The sequence below is a fragment of the Mytilus edulis genome, chromosome 12, assembly GCF_963676685.1.
Source record: "Mytilus edulis chromosome 12, xbMytEdul2.2, whole genome shotgun sequence".
Lineage (NCBI taxonomy): Eukaryota > Metazoa > Mollusca > Bivalvia > Mytilida > Mytilidae > Mytilus > Mytilus edulis.
In genome coordinates, this window is record NC_092355.1 from 43,752,696 (window position 1) to 43,762,472 (window position 9,777).

Below are 9,777 nucleotides of genomic sequence, written 5' to 3' on the forward strand. Positions count from 1 at the left end.
TAAGAACGTAAAATTGACCTGTTGGTGTTTGTTTTGTTTTATCTTAGTGTTTGATTTTCAATGTGTAGACAATTTCTTTTTTTATCAAATATTGAATAACATATCAAAGAATACTGACATTAAGGGTTAGTTATACCTTCTCTATATTATAATAGATTTCCTGGATGACAGCTTTAGCACATTATTTTACAAAAGGTGACCGTTCTATATGCTAGAACACTTTTTAAAAGATATACCCTACACAACATTTTAAGATAGTTCTACCCTACAACAGGTTCTGTCGTTTCTATCCCAGAAATATGTTTAACAGTTCTATATATACCCTAGAAAAGGTTCTGATAGTTTTCTCCTAGAACTGTATTTGACAGCTGTGTATACTTTAGACAGTTCTCTCCTAGAACAGTTCAACCTATAACATTTAACACAGTTCTATCACGGACCAATTTGGAACTACGCAATAAAGATTAATATATTCTGTCTTAAGATCATGGTTTAGGTGAATCATTTGACAGATTCAGCATTTCCAATCTGCGAAATAACATTAACTCAAAGACAAATGATTAGAATTGTCAGGAATTTATTAACCATAAGGGGATAATACAGATACTTAAGGCTAGCTTACCACAAGTTTAGAATATACATTATCCGTTTCGTTTGAGTATGTCACTTAAAGCTAGATGGTACTATAGGGGTATTGATAAGGAAGGAGCCACATTGTGACCGCTAGAAACGACTTTATCTCTCAAAATGTCTGGACTAGTATAAAAAAAAACCTTTAACCCTTTCCCTTTCATGATTTTAGACCTTTACTTATCGAAGTCATTATCGAAATGAATACTGCATTCGCTTTGTTTTTACAAGGGAAAATTCATTGAATTACCAATGCTACATATGTAGCTTGATCTGGGACACCCTTGACCGAGCCCGATGGAGCAAAGGGGGTAAAAGGGGAGGGGGAATTTGGCACACACATTCTTTAAAAAAAAATCGTAGGTTTTCTTTTTGAAATTGAAAGTTAAGTTAAGTTACATTTAATATAGTTATTTGTCTAATTCGTTTTCAATCAATCAGCAACCTACACTTTGTTTTTACAAGGGAAAATGCATTGAATTACCAATGCTTGTTTGATCTGGGACACCCTTGACCGAGCCCGATGAAGCAAAGGGGGTAAAAAAAGGGGGGGCAATTTGCCACACACATTCTTTTAAAAAAATTTCGTAGGTTTTTTTTTTTGAATTGAAAGTAAGTTAAGTTAAGTTAAGTTACATTCAATATACGAAATTATTTTTCCATCTCCAGCAGCGAGATTCGAACTCTCAATCTTAGCGTCTTGGGATAGATCAGCGTACCCCTGCGCCACTGGCATTGTAAAGAAGTTATTGAAATTTAAGTACTTAAGTCTACTACTACGGAAAAAAAAAAATTAAAAAAAATAATACAAATATTCTCACCCAGTTTGTTTTCTTTTTGGAATTATGTGTTCAGATGATAATTTTTTGTTGCCAAATGCATGATTTTTACGCAAATCTAGGCGGAATCCACTCTTTAAAATGTCATTTTTTCATTGAAATATACATGTTCCTTTATTCAAACAAAGGTGTTTTCACTTTTATCATACCGCAACGCTTACGAAACAATGTTTTGTTACATCTATTTCAACTTTGCAAAAAAAAATCAGAATATTTTAACGGTTTTTGTCTCTTTTCTCATATCTTTAAGAAATGACTTCGGATTTTTAGCGCATTTCAAGTTTGTGATTGCGCTGCTACACTAAAAATTACATTTGCAACTAGTGTACAAGTTAGAACTATTAGTTTATTACTATTCTTCAAAAACTCACTGCACAGTTTTTGAAAAAAGTTATAAATCCTCTTAAAAGAGCAGTTTTCTTTACACTTCTTTTTGAGAATATTCCTCAAAATTCGAAGAAAAATAAATGGTTTTTACAGAAAAATTGCACATCAGTAAGGGGCGACTTGTTTATTAACTAATAATTATAGAGGTTTGATGCACATTAAATCGCATTGCTGGTTATCTGAGGATTAATTTGAGCCCTTAACCACATCTGTACGTCAGCAAATGGCGATGGAACAAGTCTAAATGCCCCAAAAAAATCTTGAATTTGGTTTCACCGGTAAGCTGTACCGGTGTGAAAGGGAGAGGATTAAGGTGACCTTCAAGAATAAGATAATTGTAAAACATAATTAAATAGCTTTAGCAGTGCCAACTGTACGTATCTAATCTTTAAGATGAATAATATTAACTTATAGTTTAAAACGCTAACAATCAACTAGCAGTTCTGGTAGAGAATGTTAATGCCTATACATGTACAAAAATAGAAAAGTAATTAATGCATGTCAAATATGCGTAATTACAAAACCAGATTTTTTTCTTGTTTGCTTATGTTTATCCATCATAAGTCATTTTGTTTTAATAAAGTTTTGATTTTCATATACATATTTGGTCATGTAGACTTCTCATGTCCAGTAACAGTACAAGTATTTAGGTAGCCTCCTCGTGCAGAATGCAATAATATATACATGTAGCTCCATGTTGTCCAGTCTAAATGGAGCTATCAAACTGATGCTCCAAATTAGAAAAGTGTTCATTCATGTTGACACACTTCACCGAACCTAAATACATGTTTTTGTTGTATATTTTGATTGAATATGACCGAAATATTTGCCACTGAACGTTAACACGAAAAAATGCCTTATTGTCATTTCATCGAACATATTCATAAAATTAAATTGACGACATACTATTTACAAACATATACATTTACCACTATCAATACCAAACTAAAAGTTGTATTCTCACGCTCTAGCTAGTTCAAAGTCCCTGTCGTAGAAATACTATCATAAATGCATCGTCCAACAAGTATACTGACTTTGATTAGAGATAGACAGTACAAGAAGGTTATCGAAACACAAAGAATTTACATCTGGGTGTAAACAAACAAAACAAGATAGAAATAGAGAGAATCGAATCTATTAAAAAATCTAAATACATGTATGTAGGTGTAAGAAAGCATACAATGAATACTTCTGTAAAATCAAATTCTTTGTGCATGTGTACTTTTTGATAGAACAGTATCCATGTACTTGCCATGATTTTTTCATCAATATTTAGAATATAAATTAGTCATGCTTTAACAGAATGATATGGAGACATTTTGACAAATTAATTAATATGTAATCGAAACAAACACCATTTACACCTGCATTGGTGTTAAAAAAAAATCCCAGAAATATATAGAATTAAATATATTGAGGAAAGTAAAAATAGCATACACTGAATTCCTCTGTAAAATCAAATGAGTTTTTGACGATACTATTTTTGAAAGGAAAGTATCCACTTGCCCTGATTTTTATCATCAATGTTTTAAGTATAGAGTACCATGCTTAAACAGAATGACAATGAAGCCATCCTGACAAAAGACAAACAGCACATGAAATATATAATCGGAACAAACACCATTATGCATAGGTGTAAAAAAAAATAATCCCAGAAATATACAAAATTAAATATATCAACATGATCAAGGAAAGTAAAAAATGAATTCCTATGCTAAATCGTTGTGTTTGTAGATACAATTTTTGATAGAACAGTATCCACTTGCCATGATGTTTATCATCAATGTTTTTAGTATGAAGTAGTCATGCTTTAACGGAATGAACTTTATAATTATCCTGAGAGTTTGTAACGAATTGCTTGATTCATGTCAATCCTGGGATAATTTATCTAACACGTTGAATTAAGTGCATTGACGAAGGAGGATGTGCTAATGTTGTTTTTTGTTTGTCTCAGAATATCTTAGACAACTGTGTAGGAACATTTCAACACGACTCATCTTTATAGTCAACTTAGATCATCTCAGTTTTTGGTAACAGTTTGTCTCAGAACATCTAAATCGACTGCTTAGGAATGTGTCAATACGACTCTTAACAGTCACCTAAGAGCCCCCCCCCCCCCCTTTTTTTTGTATGTCTCAAAACATCTATGGCAAATGCGTAGGATTATCTCAATACAACGCATGTTAACAGTCATATGATATCACCCCTGTTTTAGTGTTACTTAGTCTATAGTTTCCTGTAGGTGTAGTATTTTTTGAATTTGTTTGTCTTTTTTCTTTGTATTAAATTTGTTTTCATAGTGTTGTCAGTTTTTTTTTTTTTCGATTTGTAATCTTTAAATTGAGTGTAACATTGTAACTACACTTCATTTATCCCCATTTTATCATCCGCCTCTTTATTTCATACAAAGAGAACAGCTTTCAGAAGGAAAACAACTAAATGGATAACAATTAACAGATTTGGAAACAACGATCGTTCATATTGAAACAGTAACAATGTAACTTCTTTTCATTATTTGACAGTTGATGAATTGAATGTGCTATATATATCATGATATATATATATATATGCCAAGTAGATAGTTATTCAGAACTGGCATGGTTATGTAATACGTTATAGAATGGTTTGAGGATTTTTCATCGTGTCTTGATTAATTAATCGATGACTTCCGAACGTCAATCGGCATATGTATTCAAGGCGATAACATGTTGATTAATAATAAGATATAAATATATCCTGCTTTGTACTAGACCTGCACTGCTTTTAAAAACAATTTAATTTTACAAGGTAACAGACAGCAGGAAGATTTATCTCCCTTTGCGGACACGTTATTCCGACACTAAGCCAACAAGTACATGTATACATTATACCGTGTACAGTGGTACCTTTAACTGAAATGTTCAAATCGTAGGTTTTAAACGAAATACAATAGAACCAGGTCGGATTGCATGGGACAAGTGTAAATATGAAATTTGGTTTAACTACATGAAAAGCTATTGTTCAATGTGTGTATAATCATTTGGTTTGTTTTAAAGTTCGCTAACACAGGGAAGTTATTTATATTTTTTACCTGATGATTCAGTTGCATAGAATTCAATTGACTTGCACATGATTTTCATATTCATATTTAAAATGGTTATGAGGCTGATTGACGAATTCTGAAGTAAGGAAACGTAGTTAGATAATACGGCAATAAAGAGATATGAAGAACACAGCGATCTTTTAAACATATGGCGATAAGTTCATAACTACTGAATTCATAGTGCATGTCAAATTTTCATAACAAGTTTCTGTTTTCTTTTCAGATATGTAAATGGTGGAGTCAGTAACTGATGTCATGGAGAACAGTACGTGTCATACATGGATTCCAGCGGAATTGCAGGATAGAAATGTCACATTGGAACTTCTCAATGAATTGCATGTTAAACGCAATATCGGTGGAATTATTATGCTCCTCTGCTTTTCGGTAGTTGGGTTGATTGGAAACACACACGTGTTATATGTATATTCCCGTCAATATAAGCAATCTAACTATAGGATATATGTGCTATTTCTAGCAATGTTGGATGTGATCAACTGTACGGTTGTGGCTCCTCTGGTGGTAGTGTATCTCTTTCATCCGCTGATGTATCCGTCTAATATATTTTGTAAAGTTTTTAGAACAATATTATATTATATGGCGATTGCAAGTACTTTATCACTGGTATCGATAGCAATAGAAAGATTCCGAAAAATTAGATTTCCATTTAAAGAAAAGTTGTCAGAGAGTGCAGTAATAAAACTTTGTATTGGGAGCTTAGTAGTTGCCGCCATTTTATCATGGCCTGCTCCGATACTGTGGGGATTAAGTACAGTTGAGACTGGTGTTCCAGGATTTGAAGGGAAACGGTGCTTCACAGATGATAGTTTTAGAGACTCAAAAATTAATTTGCAAGCCATTTATAATGCGTGTTTAATATTGTTTTATTTCTTAGTGTCCGGTACATTGATTGTTATTTATATTTATATTGGAAAAAATATTCGCAAACAGTACAAGTTTCGGGGTGAGCAGATAGCGTGTCAGACCCGCTTAAATGGGAGAAAAGATTCAGTTAATACAAATGGAAATAGTGCAAGGAATGCAACGTATACTTTATGTGCAGTGACTTTTGCGTATGTAGGTAGTGCGCTGCCTCACCATCTGCTCGCGCTTCTGATTTTCCTTATTCCAAACTTTGATTGCTCAATGAGTTTATTCGGTTCACGGTGGTATTATACATTTGTATGGTCATACTTTTTCAATAGTGTCATAAACCCTTTTATATATGGCATCCGTGACCGGAAGTTCAGATTCGCAGTAAAGAATATTTATAGAGTTTGTGGAAAGTAAATTGAGCATTTTATATCTTATATTTTATTTGTAAATATTTTTATCATGTTTCAACGTCTTAAAATTTTTTTATTATTATATTCTTGTGTTTATATGCAAATTTTAACACATTGGCTACACATGTACAACGGGGAAAAACAATAGATATCACATTTCAATGCACGATGTACTCGGATTAGTTGTTTGTAATGCATTGTCAGGATGAGAACCAAATAATAAATCAAATAGATAGGTTCTGCTAAAGGGGTCGATAAGCACGAAGGACTGAATTTCGACTGCTTTAAATATGCATTTAACTTGCAGCAGGAACACTCAAGACCCCTATCACGTTCAGTGAGGGTGAAACTTTCCTCAAACACATGAGCTTAACATAGTTTTTTTCTTATCGGACGGGGGTTTTGCATCCCGTACAGTCGAACGGATTTACTGTAGGATTGCAGAGGAACAGGGATACATAAAGACAACTCTTAGATAATATAAAACACAAGATGATGTGGAATGATTGCCGGTGGGATAGCTCTAATAGAATGTAATAATTATGAATCATCGTATGGCATTTAATAATTAGCAGACAACAAATCGCAAAGTAAGCCATGAAAAGCCTCGAAATGACAAATGTTGAACAATTCAAATGAGAAAACTAACGGTTTGATTTATGTACATAACAAAAAACTAAAAACAAATATTCTTCGTAATATGGATTTATTATTACAATTTTATATTTTTGATGTTATAGACGTTTTTATTCATTTTTTATATTTCCCGCAACATGTTTTTTAATTTTATATTTTTGTATTGCTTCAAGAGTAGGCAACTTTATTATTTATTGTAATATATTGAATACATATCTATGTATACGAAGGTCAAATGTCGAACTATATATTACAAATGGTTAACAAATAGCGCTCCCAATAAAATGAATAACACAAAACGAAAACAAAACAAAACAAAGGGATTGTTAAAACTTATATGGCATAATATATATTGGATATACATTAAAGAAGCTTATCGTGACTGCAACATACTATATGTGAATGTTTTTGAAAATAATTATTACTTAAGAGCCAAGTACATTGTATAAGCTATGATCAGTTGTCGTAAGCAATCGTGGACAATTGTTAAAAAATACAGAATAAATTTGAAGTTTTATTTGTTCAAAGTGCTTATCTGGATTTACCTTCTCCAAGAACGTTTAAAGCCTAAATATGAAAGTGCAGAATTCCTAAGTACCCTGTTAAAAACGTTTCAACATGTATCAATTTTTATCATATGTTTAGTAATAAATACAGTAGTTTTGCATATGTGATAAATAGCCTGCTGTTTAATCCATATCGCGCAACTTTGATGCGCACCCTTTATCGCATACCCTTTATCACACCCCTACCCTTTATCGCACACCCTTTATCACACCCCTACTTGAAAAATACAAAACACACAAATTAATACAATAATAAACAAAATAAATAAAAACAACAGCACGCAAATTGTAAGGTAACCCAGGTGCTTCGGATAAATAATTGAGCAGTTCTTTTAAGGCCTTTGTAACAAGACAAAAGTAGAACTGAAGGTAACCCAGTGCTATGGATCAGAAAACAGTTCATATAATATAATACTCTTCTGTTGAAATATATGATAAAGTGTATAATACATGGCAAAATCCGTATCACATGCCGTATCACCCTCGACCAATATCATCCCTCGGGCCTAAAGGCCCTTGGGCTGATATTGATGTCTCGGGATGATACGACATATGATACGGATTTTGCCATGTATTATTCTCTATATAAACCTAAATATTGTATGACATTTATCATATCAAGCTAGGTCAGCTTTGCCTGAGGGAGTACTTGTATGTTAATTATACTTTGTAAATTTATTATTGGGGAAATTAAGAACAACTATGTCGCAAACGATGATACGACCGAAGCACTTACTTCTGAGCTTGAAAAAAACCCATCGGAAACAAGCAGTACACCAGCACAGATATCACCCCAATGACAGATCATGGTGCGTTCGAAGCAGTTTTCAAAATTAGAACCTTGGACTGAATACCTAAACTAAGCCGAACCAAGATTACATTGAAGTATTAAAGCAATGGCACTGCTTTTAAACAATCAATTACCTGTTAAGGAAGTATTTGAGTCTTTAAATACGAGAAATGCCCTTTTTGAATATCATCGAAAATATATAATTTGACGATTCACCCTTCACAATTATGTAAAACATACTATCTACCGAGACCTATGGAGCTGGCTATGCTTGCTCTACTGTACCGTTTGAAATTATCCCGGGTCGGGTTTTGTTAGGTTCTTGCTGCTCAACCTTTAGTTGTAAATGTGGTGTTATAAACCCTGTTGTTTGTTTTTAAACATTTCGGTCACTCTTCGATTCATGAGTTTTGACTGCTTCGTTGGTATCTTTATCCTCTTTTCACCAAATTATTTGAAATACTCAAAATACGTTTGTTTGCAAAGAATCAAAACTTTACCTTTTGGCAGTAATTTACTTAAAACTGTTCATGCCCAAACAACTTGTATGTATAGCGGTTACATGTACTACTAACGTTTTTAAATAATAACATTCAAATTTAGAAAAATCTCACAAAGGAAATCTGAAATTTTGAGGAAATAAAAGTTTTATGGATATAATAAGGCCAATAATTGGTTTACATGATCCCCACTTAAATATTTATAATTTTTCTATATTTATAATTATGTTTCATATACCAGCAAATTATTATTGTAATGGTAGATATTTGAGCAGTCAATTGATTTCAGTGAGATTCAAATGTAAATATCAGATAAACATAATTTATTTGAAAAAAAAATTCATGTTCAAAATGAAAGAAATACTTTACACAAATATCAAACTAAAACTCCGCCAAAAATTGAAAAGGAAACTTTAAGGCATAAAAACAGCACACATTGAACTTATTAAAAGACGGACTGAATAATGGTATCAAATTTAACTTGCATTCCAGTGACATTGTGAGAAGTCCTCCTGCACGATATTCACCGGGTCATAACAATATAGATTTCTTTAGACATGTAATGTAATTAATTCATCGTCGTTTTTTTTTTTTAAATGTTTAAAGTATCAATGTAGAATTAGATATAATGGATTACCGTTCACGCAGATCCACTGGTTTTGTTAGATGTAATGGATGGAAATACTTACCTTGCTGTTACATTAATCTTTGATTGGTTTCGGAGCAAGTGGTATCTTTACAAACGGTTGTGGACAGGTCTGAGATTATTGGTGAAGTGCTTCTTTAGAATGTATTTTATACCCCCAACGCACACTGAAAAATTAGGGGTATTCTGTTTGGTGTCTGGCAGTCTCTCTGACCGTCCTATGCAATATTCGTCGCATTTTCATAAGAAACTATACAGTTATTTGGAGTCCTTCAAATTTGGTATGAAGTAAGCATTACCGCTTATTGACTTCCTTTTACATCATTGTTCTTGTCACCGAATGAAGTTTTCTGTGAATTTGCATGCTTAATATGAACTTCGATTAAAATCTTTCTGGAATTTTATATAACTCTTTTTA

General features: G+C 32.6%; 1 long non-coding RNA gene across 1 annotated transcript in view; it reads left to right on the plus strand.

Annotated features, from left to right (window-relative positions):
- Positions 1 to 6,300, plus strand: part of LOC139498540 (uncharacterized) — a 28,894-nt gene extending 22,594 nt beyond the window's left edge. Inside the window, exon 3 of the long non-coding RNA XR_011657960.1 lies at positions 5,162 to 6,300. This is a non-coding gene — a long non-coding RNA (uncharacterized lncRNA). The remainder of the gene's footprint in view (positions 1 to 5,161) is intronic.
- The last annotated feature ends 3,477 nt before the right edge of the window (positions 6,301 to 9,777 follow it).